At 40.9% G+C, this 17811-nt stretch overlaps 1 long non-coding RNA gene across 1 annotated transcript in view; it reads left to right on the top strand.

The window, feature by feature from the left end:
• LOC142446963 (uncharacterized) overlaps nucleotides 1–16464 on the top strand; it is a 284502-nt gene extending 268038 nt beyond the window's left edge. The window contains exon 3 of the long non-coding RNA XR_012784048.1: nucleotides 16363–16464. This is a non-coding gene — a long non-coding RNA (uncharacterized LOC142446963). The remainder of the gene's footprint in view (nucleotides 1–16362) is intronic.
• The last annotated feature ends 1347 nt before the right edge of the window (nucleotides 16465–17811 follow it).

Raw genomic sequence — 17811 nt, 5'->3', positions numbered from 1 at the left:
GCCTCTGTTTAAAAATATTTTAAATTATTTTTTGGTCTTTGTTCCATTGTTTTGATTCCTATTAGCCTATGGGAAGGTTGTTGCTTAACTAATATTGGCCAGCACACTGTGGTTTTGAAAATAGAATGAACAAATAATCGTGCTTCTTTATTTCCATGTGTAAAGGTCCATAAACTTTAAAATTGGATCTTGTTAGAACATAGGACGGTAGAGATAGGTGAGTCATAGCACTATTTATTTTCACAGTATAACACTTTAAACATTGTATCGTGGCAAATAAAATATGTGTAACAAAACATTTGGATTTTAACAGTTTTTAAAATTAAATTTTAAGTGTAAAATTCAGTGGCATGAATTATACTCACTAGATTGTGGTGCTATCAATGAAAGTCATTTACGGACTTTCCCTTCACTCTGAGAAGCTTCCTGCCATCTTCCCCTCCCTGGTGTTTACTAGCAAATCAACTCGGACCTCTGTACATTTGCCTGCTCTCGATATTTCATGTAAGCGTGATTATACACTATTTTATCTGACTTATCTCACACAGTAGAATGCTTTCAGGATTTGTTTATGTTTTAGCATGTATTAGAATTTCATTTCTCTTTATGACTGGAGACTAGCCCAGCATCTGCATATGCCTTTGGAAAATTTTTTCATCTCTTTCTGATGGACTTTGGGGTGGTTTTCACTTTGTGGCGATTGTGAGTCATCATCCAGCGGTGACCATTCGTGTATGAGTATCCATTTGAGTCCCTGCTCCCAAGTCTCTTGGTTATATAAGCAGAGAATTGCTGCATCCTAAACTAACTCTAGGCTTAACGTTTGACGAAAAGTCGCTGCAGTTGTTTAGTGTACACTGCTTGCTTTACAAGATGAGTAAACATGTGCCCTTCCCAAGGTCACCCTAATTTTAGTGTTAGAGGAAGGTCTAGGTCACCAGTGCCCCCAAGCTATCCCCCTGTGAACACAGTGGGCAGGGAACCCAGCTAATGGGGTGGCCAAGTAACATAGTTAGTTCTCTGGGTTCAGCTATCTAGTTTAGAGCGATCCTAATGTCTATCTCATTCTTTTCTAACGGGTAATATCTTATCATACAGATGTCCAAGTCTCTAGCTACTTACCCTCTTTAATGTATTTAAACAACCGTTATTTAGAGTATGCATTTCCGTAGCTAGTTGCTGTAAAGTCAGTTCTGACCCACAGGGATCCTCAGTACAATATAATAAACACTGTCTGGTTCTACACGATCCTCAAAACTGTTGTCATGCTTGAGTTCATTGCTGCAGCCAGTGTCAACTCATCTAATCGAGTCTTCCTCTTTTTCTCTGGCCCTCTACTTTATCTAGCATGATGTCCTTTTTCTGGGCTTGCCCTTGCATGATAACATGTCTGAAGTACGTGAGATGTAGTCTCACCAAGCTCTCTTCTAAGGAGCAATCTGGTTCCTCTTCCTTCAAGGCAGATCTATTTGGTCTTCTTTAAGCCAATGCTACTTTCAATATTCTTTACCAACACTAGAATTTTAGTACACTGATTCTTCCGTCGTCTTTCTTATTCATTGTGCATCATATGAGGCAATTGAAAATACCATGGCTTCGGTCAGGTGTACCTTAGTCTTCAAAATGACATCTTTGCTCGTCAACACTTACAGGTCTTGTGCAGCAGAGTTGTGGAGATCCTATAATGTAGATCTGGATCAACATAGATGTAGGCATAGAGACAGACATGTTGTTGTAGTTAGGTGCGATCCAGTCTGTTCTGACCCACAGCGATCCCTACACACCACAGGATGAGAGAGTGCCCAGTCCTCATGATTGTTCCTCCACTCCATCCCATTGTTGCAACATTTGTATCAATCCATTTCATGTGGGCCTTCCTCTTTTTTGCTGCCCCCTCCCCCTTTACTAGCAAAATGTCCTTCTCCTGGGACTGGTCTCTTCTGACAGTACATCCAAAATATGTAAAACTAAGCCTTGCCATCCTTACCTCTAAGGAACACTCTGACTTTACTTCACACAAGATACTTTCGGCATTTAATGGTGCCTCCAATATTCTTTTCCAGCACCACAATTCAAATACATCAAATTTATCTTCCTATTCCATTCCAACTTCAACATTCATATGAAGATATTGTCAGTTGACATCCCTCTCTGATGCATGCTAGTCCTGATCTGGTTTGCAGCTTTTTCTGTGGGTTTGTGTGTGTTCATATTGGAATTTATCTCTGATGTATTTTATCATTGGGGGTGACCCTTGTGATTTTTTGTTATAATTTTTTCTGGTTTTCGGTATCTGAAGCCCAGGATTGATGAACCTATAGAGACAGCAAGTAGAATAAGGGTTCCCGGGGGAAGGCTGGTAAAGGGGTGCTGATATCAAGGCATTCAAGAAGGAAGAGAATGTTTTGAAACTGATTGTTGTAGCAATTGTACAATATTGCTTGATGTGGTTGAACTATGGAATGATATGATGTCTCTATTAGCTCCCAATAAAATGGGTTAAGGAAAAAAAGAAGAAAAGAAAATACCAAGGCTTGGATTAAGCACACCTTAGTCCTCAAAGTAACATCTTTGCTTTTCAGTACTCTAAAAAGGTCTTGGGCATCAGATTTATAGCAGCAGACATATAGGCATAGATAAAAACTAAGAAACTCACTGCCACTGAGTCAACACCAACCCAGAGTGACCGTGTAGGACAAGGCAAAACGACACTTGTGCGTTTCTGAGACGGTAACGCTTGGTGAGAGTAGACAATCTTGTCTTTTCCTGCGGCTCAGCTGTTGGTTTCCATCTGCTGACCTTGTGATTAGCAGCCGATGTGTCACCCTATGTAATCAGGGGTTCCCACATAGGTTAAGATAGATAGACTGTGTATATCTGTATTGACGGTATGAGTCTGTATTGATTCCATGATTATAACCGATATTTCTGGTTTGCCCTTGTTGGTTCTTACAGGCATGACGATTAGATGTCTAAAGGGCTCAAGCAATGTCAGGATGTCAAAGCTTACTTGGTAGCCAGAGTGCTGGCTTGAATTTCCCCATCTTTTCCCAGTGAGGGCTCCAGGGGTGGGTTTCAGGTTACAAATGAACCCATCTGTAATCTAAAGGGAGGCAATGTTAATCAGATGGTTATAGAGAATTCTAGCTGCCAAGAGGAAAGTGTATAGGATTGATATCCTTGCCCTCTGGAAGCTCAGTGGTTAGGGTGGAATTGCTAAATGAGGTGTGATCCAAGTAGAACTAACTTGCTGATTCTGGTGGCTGGTTTTGGGCTTATTGATGTTAAGTCCCTGAAATGATTTTTTTCTTCTAAATCACATCTGACGTAGAAGCTGGTAGTCCGAATGATGAGGGTCTGAGCAGTAGACTTGCAAGTTGTGCAGCCGATTACACATTTGCTATTCCAGAGACAAGTTCATTAAGTGCGTTATTCCAGTTGACAGACCAGCACTCACATAGACCTGCCAGAGTTGATGCTGGAAAGGAAACACGGCACTTTGGAAATAAATTACACTTTGTATTAACTGAATGATATATTAATCATTTCTGTTATGGAAGCAGGGGAGAATAAGCAGTGAATGTTAACACAGGGTTATATGAATATCCAACTACGGTTCCCACTTTAGCATTCAGGGTCATGGAATTCAGAAAGTGTTTTGAAAGTTTAACTCACCTGATAGTTAAAACAGTTTTTCTTTTGCGATCCATTTTGTGAACCTCTGTTAAGAGAACGTGAGAAATCTGCGAAGTCAAGATTCCTTCAGGCACTGAGTGTAACCAGCCTTTCATTTTCAAAAAGAGTCCACAGCAGAGGTTGTCCTGGGTGTGGTTCCTCTCTGAAGAATTTTAGCACCGTAGCCACCTGCAGGTGAATAGCTGCTAGCTTGCCTGCGGGATGGGAGGCTGGAAAGAGCACGCGATTCCAGGTCACGCAGACCTTAGTTCCCACACTCAGCAGCTGGTGACACGGAGCGACGGGTGGAATCTCTGCCTCTTCTCTGACGTCTGTGAAGTGAGGACACTGACTCTGTTTTGCAGGGGTCTCGTGAGGCTAAGGGACTTGCTGGAAGTAAAAGTAGTCAGCACTGTGCCCACAATGAGCTGAGTTTGCTCATCTTCTTCTCTCCTGTGAGAAACGAGAGAAAGTCCCAAGACTAATGACACTGCTTCTGGGTCCTCATCGCCCAGACTTCAGCGAGTGTGTTTTGGACTTACTGGAGAAGAGCAACAGTGCTCTGAAGAAGAAACAATGCCTGTGGGTTCTGTTGCTGGGTTCCTGATCCGAGTTTCTTGCAGCCTCCCAGAATTAGGCAATTAAAATGATGATGATGATTTTTAAGTTCCCTGCAGGCAAGGTTTCAAAGAAACCCTGTAAAACTTTGGGAACATTTATGGAACCTCTTTGATCTTTGTTTCTTCATATATAAACTGGGACTAAGATAATTTATTTAATAAGGCTACTGAGAGAATACAATGAAATAGGACTTCCCGACACAATGCCTAGCACACAGTAACAGGCTGTCTAACTGGTAGTGTTGCTTTTCTACTACATGTTCACAAAAACCATCCCCCCGTCACGTTCAACAGCCTGGAGGAACAATGGGAAGAATTCCTGCCCCTCCGCTCGGATGTCTCCTCCCTGTTCACTTCACTTAGTTACTACTACTGAAGAAGCGCCTGCTTCTTGCCAGTCTCTTGGCTGGGCCCTCGGATTATAATACAGAGTATTTCCTCTTCACGAGGTTGAAGAGGCAGACATGCAGATAAATAACACATGAACATAAATGAAGGTTATCGTGTGAAAGGAGAAGGTTATAAAAGAGAGAAAATATTAGTAGCTGGAGTCAATCAAAGGGTGGTTCCAGAATGTAAGTTGATCAATATGTTTGGGGTGGAGATTCATTATGATTTATGAACTAGGTGAGTTGGTGGAATAATTAGATGTCCCATCTTGAGACCACATGGATCTTTGGGGGTTTACTTCTAAAATCCCCAAGACAAAAGTTTGTCTGTGGCTTTATGTGGGAATATTTGGGTCCAAAAGAGTTGGTGTTAAAGTACTGTGAGTTTAGGTGATTTGTGTTGTGTATCAGGGCTTGGTTTCCCATTTGTGGTGGAGTTCACGTTTCGGATTGTTATTCTTGTTAGCTTTCTTACTCTGCCAGAGTCACTTTGTCATGCTTCACCTTTATGCTCTGTAATCAGCCGCTAAGTGACTATTTTTTCAGGATTACTATAATAATTAATCAAGATAACAAAAGTATAGTTCCCAAAATCATTTCTGATACATAGTAAAACCCAGAACAAACTCACTGCCATCGAGCCAGTTCTTACTCCGAGATACACTATTGTACAGGGCAGAAATGCCAGGTGGGTTTCTAAGACTGTCCCTGTTTCCAGGAGTAGAAAGCCTCATTTTTCTCCTGTGTAGTGGTTGGTGGTTTCAAATCCTTATCCTCACTTTAACAGTTCAATGCACAACCTCTGTACTGCCCCCAGGCCACCCCCAGGGATCTTGATACATCATAAGTGCTGTTTAAATAATTGCACTTAGTAACAGTGGTAGGAATGGTGTATGATGTACTTATCGAAGTAAATATTCGTAGTATTAATCATTGTGATAGTTGTCGCAGCAGCGACTCGCTCTGTTGTAGCCTTCTAATCGATCACATGCCCACTGCCTGATCTAGGAGCGCATGGTCTCTTACTGAGATCATTAGTTCTCCCCCATCATGCAACCTGAACCGAGCTAATCCCTGTCCTGTTTCAAACCTCCCACCAGCTCTCCTTTCTCAGACAGTCCCCGTGCTCTCCTAGTTGGCACTGTGTTGTGTGCTGAGCTGATGGCAACTCATGATGATCCTGTAGTAAAGTCGAAGCCTTGGTGCTTCCCGAGCTGAAATCCTAGCGGGAGTTGATTGCCAGGCCTCTCCTCTCGTAGAGCGGCTGGTGTGTTCGAACCAATGGCCTCTTTTTGGGTAGCAGAAGAACTCTCAAAGTTTGCAACACCAATCTTTTTCTGCACTAAGTCATCCATCTCCTACAAGGTCCAGACTCAGGCCTTGGTCTTCGAGCTCTTACCTACCTCATGCTGTATTATTTCCCTGACATTCTGTAACTTCTACACACATAAAATGTTACATAAAAGACATAAAGGTCTCACACATACTTCCCATTTTTCTTTTGTCTTATCTTTTCCCCCTTTTCCTTGCCTCTTTCCCTTTCCCCATGTTGCTCTCTTTCTACTTCAATTCCTTCTATTTCTGCATCAATACCCTAATAAATTACAGTGTCTTTGGAATTTTCCATGCTTACCTGTGGTATGGAAATGTCCTATTTATGCACCGGCAGACAAGTCCTTGCTTGTGCATGCAGCTAGATGTATCCAATCTTCAACACTGCCTCTTGCTAGACCTTAAATCTTTTAAATGATCCTGAGCCTTTGGATCAGAGAAGACATTTGGCAAACGTCATTGTTTCCCTCAGTTTCCTCTTTTTCCTGAGCCAGTTACTGAACTGAAGAGCTGAGTGTGTGAGAGAGCTGGATGTTTTTAATTCGAAAGTCTCATTGTCATTTCTGTCACCTTAGACTAGGGGGTCACGAAGAGGTCATTGGAAAATTACTGACTCTAGATGAACAATTTGCTCTTAATTAAAAAGCCTGATGAAACTCTCTCTCAGAAATGAACTCATCCAAATGGGAGATAATTTAAGCTTGTCCACTCAGGCCATTTTTTATTTTTCCTTCACCCAGTACATAAACTTGTTATTTAGTGCTGTGATATAAATTGAATTTGACGGGGAGCAAAAATATATATTTTTTTCATTCAAATCATAAAAATTATTATGTTGTCTGAGCTAACATTGTGTTTTCCTTTCGGAAAAATAATGAGTCCCATTTTCCCTGGAATGATTGTCTGGCAGCAATGGAGAATGAGGCAGAATTACTCCCTGCTGAGGTTTCAGAATGGAAAGGCAACGAGGGATCATTAAATACACACAGGCTGTAAGTCAGCAGGCCAAAGTTCAAGCCCAGGTTTGTCGAGTGACCTTAGGGCAAATATATGAAAGGAATAATTCCTGCCCTTTGTCTTTGGTTATTCTAAGACTCACATAAAGGAACAGTTTTGAAGGGGTGAACGACTATAATTACATAGCAAACATGCAGCATTGTCAATATTAATTCCTCCTGCTTCTGATGCATTGTGAGAAATGACATTTTACCTGAGATTCAGATGGAATGTTGTTAGCATGGAAATGCTGACTCCCTTCTCCACGGAGCTCAAAATAAAATGAAGAACCAAAGGCTCAGAGAAGGGAAGGGAGCCTATCAAAGTCACACAGCTAGTGGCAGATCCAGGACCAGACTCTCCACTTCCTGCCCAGTAGTCTTTCTAAAACACCCAGCTTCTTATGAAATATTCCGCCTTCATCTGAATGGTTAGAGAAGCAGAAATGGGACGAGGTGGGAAATGGGTTTCACTTGGCCCATTCCCATGTATCGCTGGAGATTTGCTTAAACAAACACGGAATGTTTGTTATTGTACATTGAGTGAAGGCTTGCAGAGATTTACATTTTGACATGAACAATTCATATACATTTTATTTTACCCCGTTCATTGCAATCCCTTCAATGTAATATCACTTATCCCTGAGTTTCCTCTTTCCATTCCACCGTCTTTCCTAACCCTTTTGAATTTTTTCCTTTGGTGCGTTCTGACCTTCTGATCTCAGGTAGGTGTGCACACCTCACTAGCATTATAGACTTCTCTAGTATTTTTGCTGAGTATTGTCCAATTTCCACAATTGTTCTTACATTTGAGCACTGGGGATGAGTTTGGTTCCAGATCAGAAGGGTGATTAGGGGCCACAGTCTGGTCCTGCGGGTTATCCCAACCTCGTTCAGACCAGTAAGCCTATCCCTTTTGTTCCACTCCTTCATTTTCTTTTTTTCACAAGTTTATACAGGTCCTTCTAATGTGACCCCTTTCACAGCAGTCGGTAACAGTGGCCAGGCATCCTTCTGCTATTCGGGTCTCAGGGCTGTAGGGAGACTGATGTTAGGCAATTGGACTAATTATTTCCAACTGTCTTTCATTTAGATGGATGTTCATGAGCTTTTAAGACCCCAGTCACTACTCATCAAAGAAGAACGTGTACATTGTCTTCGTAAATTCTTGTATGTCAATTGACCTTGGTGCTGCCCAAGATTTGGAGCTTGAGCTTCTAGGTATTGAGTCTTATCTTCAAGGAGTTTGATAATGCCTAAGAAGTTTTCCTAACTTTGTGCCTTGTATTTTCCACCACATATACTTATACATATACAGACACAACCATATACACTTACATTTACATGTTGTTCTTATGTATCTCCTGGCTGTTCTGACTCCTAGCGACCCTGTGCACAACAGAGTGAAACACTGCCTAGTCCTGTGCCATCCTCACAGTTGTTCTGACCTTTGAGCTCATTGTTCTAGCCACGGTGTCAATCCATCTTGTCGAGAGTCCTCTTCTTTTTCACTGTCCCTCTATTTCACCAAGTGTGAGGGCCTTCCCTAGGGACTAGCCTCTCTTGATCACATCCCCAAAGAAGGTGAGATGAAGTTTTGCCATCCTTACCTATCAGGTGTATTCTGATTGTACTCTTGCCAATACAGACTTGTTTATTCTTCTGGTAGTCCAGGGTACTTTCAATATTCTTCCCCAAGTACCAAATGCATCAATGCTTCTTAAATTCTTCCTTATTCAATGTCTAGCATTCACATGCATGAGGCAATTGATTGGGTCAAGCCTACCCCAGTCCTCAAATAACGCCCTTGTTTTTCAATACGTTAAAGAAGTCTTGTGCAGAGGATTTACCTAATGTAATGCACTCTTTGATTTCTTGACTGCTGCTTCCAAGAACATTGATCGTGGCTCCAAATGAGGTGAAATCTTTGACAATGTTCATCTCTTCTTGGTTTATCATAATGGTGCCTATTGATCCTGGGGTAAGGATTTTGGTCCTCTTTACCTTTCATTGCACTCCACATTGAAGACTGTAATCTTTTTTGGTTAAACAATTTTATTGGCACACAATCCACATAACATACACCTAAATAGATCAATCACATCAAGAAGAATTGTGCAATCATTGCCACCATCAGTTTCAGAGCTTTTTCTTCTTTCTTGTATAATTCATTGTTATTAGCTTACCCCCAAACTTCTCCAAAAACTTCACTTCCTTTCAAAAAATTTTAACTGCTCTTTCACGCTCCAGATATTATTGTATTTTTGACATAGCCTGTATTGAGTTCAGCAAAGTTTATATCGAAGACTTCTCTTTGAAACCATTTTCCAAAGTAGTAACAATAGAATTTGGTTTTTCTTTTGCATTTCAGTGATGTTGCCTGATAAAATATTTTAAAGTTTTTATTCTTTTAAATGCATCATAATATGCAGGTTTTCTGTTTTATAGGCATATGATCCATGTATCCTATAGCTCAATAGTTCAAGTACATCAAGAAGAGTTGTGAAATCATCACCACAATCAGTTTTAGAACATTTCCTTCATTCTTGTACCCATTATTTTTAGCTCCCAATTATCCTCCCCCAACTCACCTGCCATAACCCCAAGGAACCTTTAATCCAGTTATTATCTTTATAGACTTAACTATCCTGAATTCCAGACACTGGAAAACATTTTTAAAAATCCAGCAACAACTAACTTAACAACAATAATGAAGTAAAATAGATAAAACTCAATCAGAAAGAAAGCAGACAATATTAAAAATTACGACAAGTTTACAGTGGATCATACCCATTGCTGTAGATCGCTGCTGACTCATAGCCCCACCCCGAGTTTCTGACACTGTCACTTTTTATGGGAGTACAAAGAAGTCTTGAACTGCTGACCTTGCAGATCACGGCCTAGTGTAACCACTATGCCACCAGGACAATTAAAATGGGTCATAAGGGAGATCAAATGTTAATGTGCTAAATTTTAACCTAACTGCCTCTTCAATTACCCACTTCCCAATTGAAAGCTGCAATTTTTGATTGTTATCAACAAGTGCTTCAAATTCTCTTCACTTTCAGCAAACAAGGTTGTATCATCTGCATATCAATTTGAGACTTCTTTCAATCCAATGCCTCATTCTTCTACATATAATCCAGCTGCTCTGATTATTTTCTTAATGTACAGAGTGAATAAGTATGTTGAAAAGACACGCTCTTGACAAATACCATTACTGGTTTTAATCCACATAGTATTCCCTTGTTCCGTTCACACAAATGCTTCTTCATCCACGTGTAGGCTCGCCATGGGCACAGTGAAGTGTTCTGGGATCGCCATGCCTTTCAAGCCTAGCTATGGTTCGTTAGGATGCGCACAGGCAGATGCTTTGGCACAGTCAAAAGAACACAAGGAAAGGTATTTCTGACATCATCTGCTTTTAGCCAAGCCCCACCTTGCATCAAGAGTGATATCCCTTGTTTCACAGCCTCTTCCAAATCTCACCTGAGCCTCTGGAAGCCCCCTTTAAATGAACTGTGGCATCCGTTGTTGGATGATCTGCAGCGAAAGTTTACTTGCATGTGCTATCAATGACATTTTCCCATAATTTGCACATTTTGTTGGGTCACCTCCCTTTGGAATGGGAAAATATATGGATCTCTTCCTGTCTGTTGGCCAGGTGATTGTCTTCCAGATTTCCTGGCATAGTTGAGTGACAACATGCCTAGTGGTCGGATTCCAGGAGCCTTGCTTTGGGCTAATGCTCAGAGCAGCTTGAGCTTCTTCCTTTAGCCTCCTTGGCTCTTGCTTGCATTATGCTAACTCTTGAAATGGTGGGATGTGGGCTAATTCTTTTGCTACAGTGACTGCATTTCATTTTTTGGTATCTATCTTCTTTTAATGTGTCCTGCATTGTGCATTATATTTCTAATCATATTTTTCAATAGAAAAATCTTTCAAATTTGTATTTTTTCTGAAGTTCTTTCAGTTTAAGATATTGTGACTGTGCTTTTTGGTTTCCTAACTCTAGGTCTTTGCACCTTTCATTACAATATTTTATTTTTTCTTCTTTGGTGCCCTTTGAAATTTTTTGTTTGGCTTTTTGACTTTATTGTTTCTTGATTTTGCCTTAGCCACCATATGATTAATAGCAAGCTTCAGCATTTCTTCGGATAGCGACTTTGATCTTTTACTTCATTTCTGTCCTTTTAATGATCTTTTGCTTTCTTTGTGCATGATGTACTTGATGTTATTCTACAGTTCATAGGCCTTCTCTCATCAATACTCCAAGCATCAAATCTGTTCTTGAGATGTCCTCAAAATTCAGGTGGGTAAGCTCAAGACTGTAACTGTGGCCCTCGTGGACTTAGGAGTTTTCTTCAGCTCCCACGATAACATGCAAGTAAGCCGTTGATAGCTGTTCCTTGGTCGACTCTGGCCTGCTTTTAGCCGCTGATATCCCTCATTTCTTCCCACTGATGGGATCAATTTGATTTCTGTTCATCCATCTGGAGAAGTCCATGTGTATAATTGCCTTTTGCATTGTGGATAAAAGGTATTTTAGATGAAGAAGTTTTGCAAAATTCTATCATGACATATCCAGTCTAACTTTTATCACCAAGATTATGTTTTCCATCTACTGCTACTCTCATTTGTTTTCAACTTTTGAATTTCAGTTCCCAGTAATTCCCAATGCATCTTGATTGCACGTTTAGTCAATTTCAGACCGAAGACTTCATATGGCTGCTATTCCAAGGGGATGGAACTGGTAGTCAGTGGACTTTGGTTCAGATCACTTGCTTTAGAAGGTGCCCAATGAATGATAGGCCGGGACTATATATTACTTACTCACATATACTTACTGATCATATTCTTATTATTTTAATGGCATTGTTCCTTTTTTATGACATGCATTAATCTGGTAGGCATGGTTTTGCACCTGCTTCTTATAAATTTTAGATGTGCATTATCAGCAAATGAAGATCCTGAAAAATATGCTGCCATACTGCTTTATGTCATCCACATAATTATGATCTAATCTACACTGAGAAGCAGCTCTCCCCCACTCATGCTTTGAACGCCATCTGACCTGAGGGGCTCATCCTCTAGCCCGAATGCTGACAATGTTTTGTTTCTATTCATGAAGTCTTCAGTGTCTGACTATGTTTCCATGCTATACCTAAGGTTTTCAGTGGCTAATTCCTGTGAGCTGGACAGCCTGTTCTTTCTTCCTCGCCTCTCCTTAATCAGGACGCTCTGCTGAAAGCTGGTCACTTTGGGGGACCCGGCTGGTGTTTGAAACATCAGTGACATAGCTTCTAGCCCGGCAGCAGCATCCACGTGTCCGCAGTATGACAAAGTGACAGACAAGTGGTGTCTCTCTCTCTCTCTCTACATATATATGTGTGCATGTATGTGTGTATATATATGCTTTGAAAAGTATACTCCCACTCGCAGATTTCTTTTTATTTTAAAGATAAAATTTTCAATAATATTCATCGGAAGTGCCTAAAGTATGCCTACCAGATTAATGCATGTCATAAAAGAGGAACAGAGCCATTACAATAATAGGAATATGATCAGTAAGTATATGTGAGTAAGTACTATATAGTCCCGGTCTATCGTTCATTGGGCACCTTCAAAGCAAGTGATCTGAACCAAAGTCCACTGACTACCAGTTCCATCCCCTTGGGGTACCAGTCATATGCTTCTTCTTATGGCCTCACGTCTAATGGTTATAGGTGAGTTCATGTTAAAGCCCAGTGCACTTACTAGGGTTTCCACATTGAGTCCCTCTGGTATGTCTTGCGAAGGATGCTGTGTGGCTCTAGGCTTACTTTTATATAGTGTTTCAGGATAATATAAAGGAAGAACTTAGACCGAATTAAAATGACATCCCAAATTCTCAAACACAGACTATTTTGACAAACTACTCTTATAGTCTAGACAGCATACTTGACTGTGTTCATGACTGAGTGAGCAGTAACCACAAAAGACCAACAGTTGCTCATATCTTGAACAATGCTTTCCAGATGATTTCAGAGAACTGGAACTAGTGCTCAGGAGAAAAACGGCTTTGCTCAAACAAAGTAGTACACTATTGTACAGCTATATCCCCTATTGGAAATTCATGTTGCAAATTGGTATGTTAAAGCTTCTAAGTCATATACAAGGGGCATAATTAGTTAATTTTGTTCACAGGTTAAATCGCCAAAATTATTTGTGTGGAGAGTTCTTCCTTCTCAGACATCAGATGCTGCCCCCTGCCTAGTTCTACTTTTCCTCCTTTCAGCCAGACCTGTTCTAGATCTTTCACTTTCAGAAACTGTGCTCTGTACCATTTTATCACTTTGTAGTCTCCAGAACCTTAAGCAGAGGAATAACATCTCTCAACCTGAAGCATGCCACTGTCATAATATGTCCCTTTTGGGATTCATCCTCAGGGCAGATCTGTACTGTCCTATAGGGTCACTATGAGTCTGAATCAACTTCACACTAGTGAGTGAGCTCTATACTCCCTGCACTAACAAATACAGCGCTGTGCGATAATACTGAGACGTGTGAACAAATGTGACTTCATTTTTTCCTACAGCTTTTGGTATATCTCAAGTGGCATTATCCCAGTTGTAACAAAAAACTTCACCACCTAAAGAATTGGGATAAAAATGGCTTCAGAAGAATCAATAAGCATTACTATATTCTTCTCTAACTATATAGTATTCCCAATCAATGAAATATGAGTGGCGTAAATTGAAGAAAATGAGAACTCGTGAGGACAAGAATATCGTTAGATGCCTGTGGCTGAACCCATCAAGGGCATGACAATGCTACGCCTGCCACTGTCTCTCCGTCCTCTACAGTCAAGGGTTGAGCAGACATACGTTGTTAAGATTTGCTAAACCTGAGAGTTTTCCGACAAGGCAAGGGAAGAAGCTAAGGTGGGATGAACTTTATGATCATAATTCATGCAAGAGCTGTGCTAATGTTTTCTCTCACTTGAATTTTCTAACATCTTTTGTACACTTGCAAGTAGAGAAAGCCAGAAATCTAAACCCACTGTCGTTGAGTGTATTCTAACTCAGGGTAACGCTGTGGACAGAGTAGAACTGCTCCATAGGCTTCTGAAGCTGTAAATCTCTAGGGAAGCAGACTGCCTCATCACTTCTCCACTTACAGCTCCCTGACAGCAATTGTGTATCACAATTTAATGTCTACCTCTGGTTCCTGGATTTGGGCCAGTAACACCATTATCTACTACTAAAAAGAACTGCATGTCCTTGAAGAGGAATTCATTTCAAACGTTGAAGACCAAAATAGCACAATGAATCTGAATGATGATTTTTTGGGGGAAAAAATCCAGACTGAAAAGAGGGTAAAATAATAACTATTTGAAAATAAGAAACAATGAATGCATATTAAACTAAATCATTTGAATGATCTATACATTTTTAGCAAACAAAAAATTGGAATAGCAATACAAATGACTAACCTCTTAATGTCAAGGTCTCAAATATTATATAAAAATGGTATATAACGATCAGTATAAGTTCTGTGACTCTGGTGTTGACACAATAATTAGATTATCAATCAGAAATGATGAGCAATGAGAAATGAGAAGAGTGCTAAGGAGAACAGAAGGGCGTGGAAACTTAGGAGGTGGTCTTTATGTTAAAATGAGGTTAAAATTTTAGAGAGAAATATAAGAAGTGGGAGAATGTTGAGTGTGCAGTGATTAACGGGGTGGAGGGACATCTATCAGTGGTAGTTTGAGGAAAGAAAATTAATCGTCAGTGCATCTCGGGGGAAAGGGGAATGCAAACCGTGATAACACCTTGCGGGGAAAGACAGCAAACAGGAATGTCTATTCGCAGACCAGTAGAGTCAGGGACTGAAGGGACTGCACACAACCGAATCAAGTAGCATTGTCTTCATTAGTGAATTCATTAGCACACAAAATGCAAATAACACTCCTGTTGGTGGCAGACCACTTCTTTGACTTCTCTTTGCCACCTTCCTGTTGACTAATGATGATAGGACAAGCCGTATTATTAAGTGGAGAAGCCAGCGTCGATCATACAGTCTACAGTAGCAATACAAAGGAATGAGAATGTACTTTGGTGGAGTATTATGTAGAGTTTAGACAAGTCACATACAGTTGGTGCCCCTTCAAGCTTGAACTGGAAAGAAGAAACCATTCTGTGGTCTAGTAATGGGGATGGAGTGTGTCAGGGAGAGCTTTTCAAGGAGAAAGCAGGATCTTTGTAAAGACGTGGAAGCACCAAATGCAGAGTTCCATTGAAGAACTGGAGAGCTTCACATATCGGATGCTGTGTTAGGCAGGGTTCTCCAGAGATGCAAAACCACTGATGTTTGTATGTGAGGTATATAGAAATATATTTATATAAGAAATGACTTACACATATGTAGAAATAGCTAAATCCAAAAAGTCACACTAAACTCACGGGCATCGAGTCAAAATCCTTGTTGTAAAAGCCTTATAGGACAGGGTAGAACTGTTCCTGTGAGTTTCTGAGATCGCAATTCTTTATGGAGTATATTCCCCCTGTCCTTCTCCCTAGGGAAGTTGGTCCAGTTCAAGTTAGGGTTCTGACTCATGTAAGCTAATGAACAGGAAGCAGGTTAAGGAAGCAGAGACAGCAAGGGGCACAGGCTGGTGGATGCAGCGGTCCAGAGTCAGCAGAATGAATCTACCTTCAGTAGCAGGTAGACCATCAACAGTTTCTGGGATTGGCAGGAGATGCAACTGTAGATCAAGGAACCAGACGCAAGATCCAGATCCAGCAGAAGGTAAAGGGCCAAAGAGGACTTGACTCTGCTTGGTCTCTCTCTTTTATACAAAAAAAGGCTTATGACACCAAGAACTTGTCATTGAGTTGCAATGCAATGGATAGTTTGAGCTCAGCCCCTCTCCCTATTCAGGAGTGTCTAGGTGTCTAGTCCTCAACCATCACAGATGCCAAGTGGCATGAACTGAGGCACCTTGCAGATCAAGGTAGACCTTTAATACTGGAGCAAAGTAGGTAATCCTTACAAGACAAGCAATCCATTGAGGCAAAGTGAGTATTTTTAACTGGCTCGGAGTATTTGCATATGCAGACTGTATTAGAACCTCAATGCAGAAAATCTCAATTCTTTGTGCCTATGCATATAAACAGATGAAAGAACAATATTTACCTCAGGTTTTAAAAACCTTGAGGGTACACAAGGAGGTGCATTTAAATTTTAAAGAAATCAATATGAACTCTTCTGTTGATGTAGACAGTTCAAATTAAGCTCTAACTAAAGTAAATGCAATAAATTATATATCACAGGCTAATTTCACAGAACACCCCTCCTGTCTTTCAGTCATGTAGGGCCTATGAGGCCTCCTACTCAGCACCTGACTGCCAATTGGGAGCTGTTTTTCTGTTCTGAGAAACCAGCATGATCAAGCCAGAGGAAAAGTATGTATGTATCCAATCTCCATGATTTTGCTTTTTATGGAGGGCTTTCTGTTATACTGTATTAGAACCTGGTTCCATAAAGGGGTGTGAGCCAGGGCCACCCAGTGTAGGCACTGTCAACTTGTGTAGAGAAAATTGATACTACCCAGTCTGGGTGGTAGCACAATTGTGAGGATGGTCTAGGATGGGGCACAGTTCCATTCTCTGGTACATGGGGTCACTATGAGTGGAAACCAACTCAATGTTACCCAACAACAAAAAAACCACAACAACAAGAACAATGTGTTAGAAAATCACATGATAGGGTAGCATTTCCCTTGTCTGCACTCTGTTTTTTAGAACCTGATCACCTCTTCTTTTGAACACTGCTGTCTCTTTCCTGCTACCTGGACGGTCAACCTGCAGATTTTGAACTAGGTTCCCAAACATACTTAGCCTACCAGCCCTTTTTTAGAAAAACAACCACTCAATTACTGAGTGCACTCGGGCAATGAAAACGTTTGTACCACAGCCCATAATCCCGGCTAAAGAGTTGGTATCTGCTTTTGCAGTCAGTCATTCCAGCACCCTAGGGGCCGTATTGCTCGCTTTTGGGAATACTGTACAGTAGTAGACTAGGCAATACATTGTATAGTATACAGGAAGATATATTTAATACTCTTTATAGCCCAACTACCGGTACTTCATTTCTTCTTTAATGCCCAGAGAAACCTAATGAGATAGGTGTTGTTAATGTCATCTTGCAAACACTCAGAGAGGTTGTGTACCCAGAGTCATCCAGGAAGTGACAGGTGTGTCCAACTGTAAGGCACGCTGCTTTTCCGTGCACTCGGCGGCTACCCAGGAGTCCTGGTGGTACTGTGAGGTAGGCTGTTGACCACTGTTCCTCAGACGTAGACACACCTGCTGCCTCCGGATAGCTTACAGCCTCAGAAACCCCTGCTTTGTCTATGGGGTCATTGTGAGATGGAATCCACTCAATGGCAGTGCTACGCTGCTAATCTTTGTGTGGAGTCAGGACTTTCAAAGGCTACATATGACAGGAAGTTGCAACGGCTTTGGAGACATTGCTAAATTCTTATCAAGCCTGGTGAAAGTTTCTCAGGCTCTCTTTGAGCCCCATAGACATCAGTGTTCTGCTGGTCTCCTCCTGTATTTCAGAGTAGCATCCTGACCAGGCATGGAGAGGTTTAGTAACTTACTCAGAGTCATGGGGGGATGCTGGAAAATGCATCCATTTGTTCTCATCGAACCAATCTAATTAATACTTCAGGTTAAATTTTTCTTTCTTTTTGAGTATCAACTTTTAAAATCCGAAACAGGGCTTATCGACACGAGAAGGCACAGGTGT

This window comes from Tenrec ecaudatus, chromosome 4, assembly GCF_050624435.1.
Source record: "Tenrec ecaudatus isolate mTenEca1 chromosome 4, mTenEca1.hap1, whole genome shotgun sequence".
NCBI lineage: Eukaryota > Metazoa > Chordata > Mammalia > Afrosoricida > Tenrecidae > Tenrec > Tenrec ecaudatus.
Note: the sequence above shows the minus strand (reverse complement) of the source record. Positions and strands in the feature narration are given on the sequence as shown.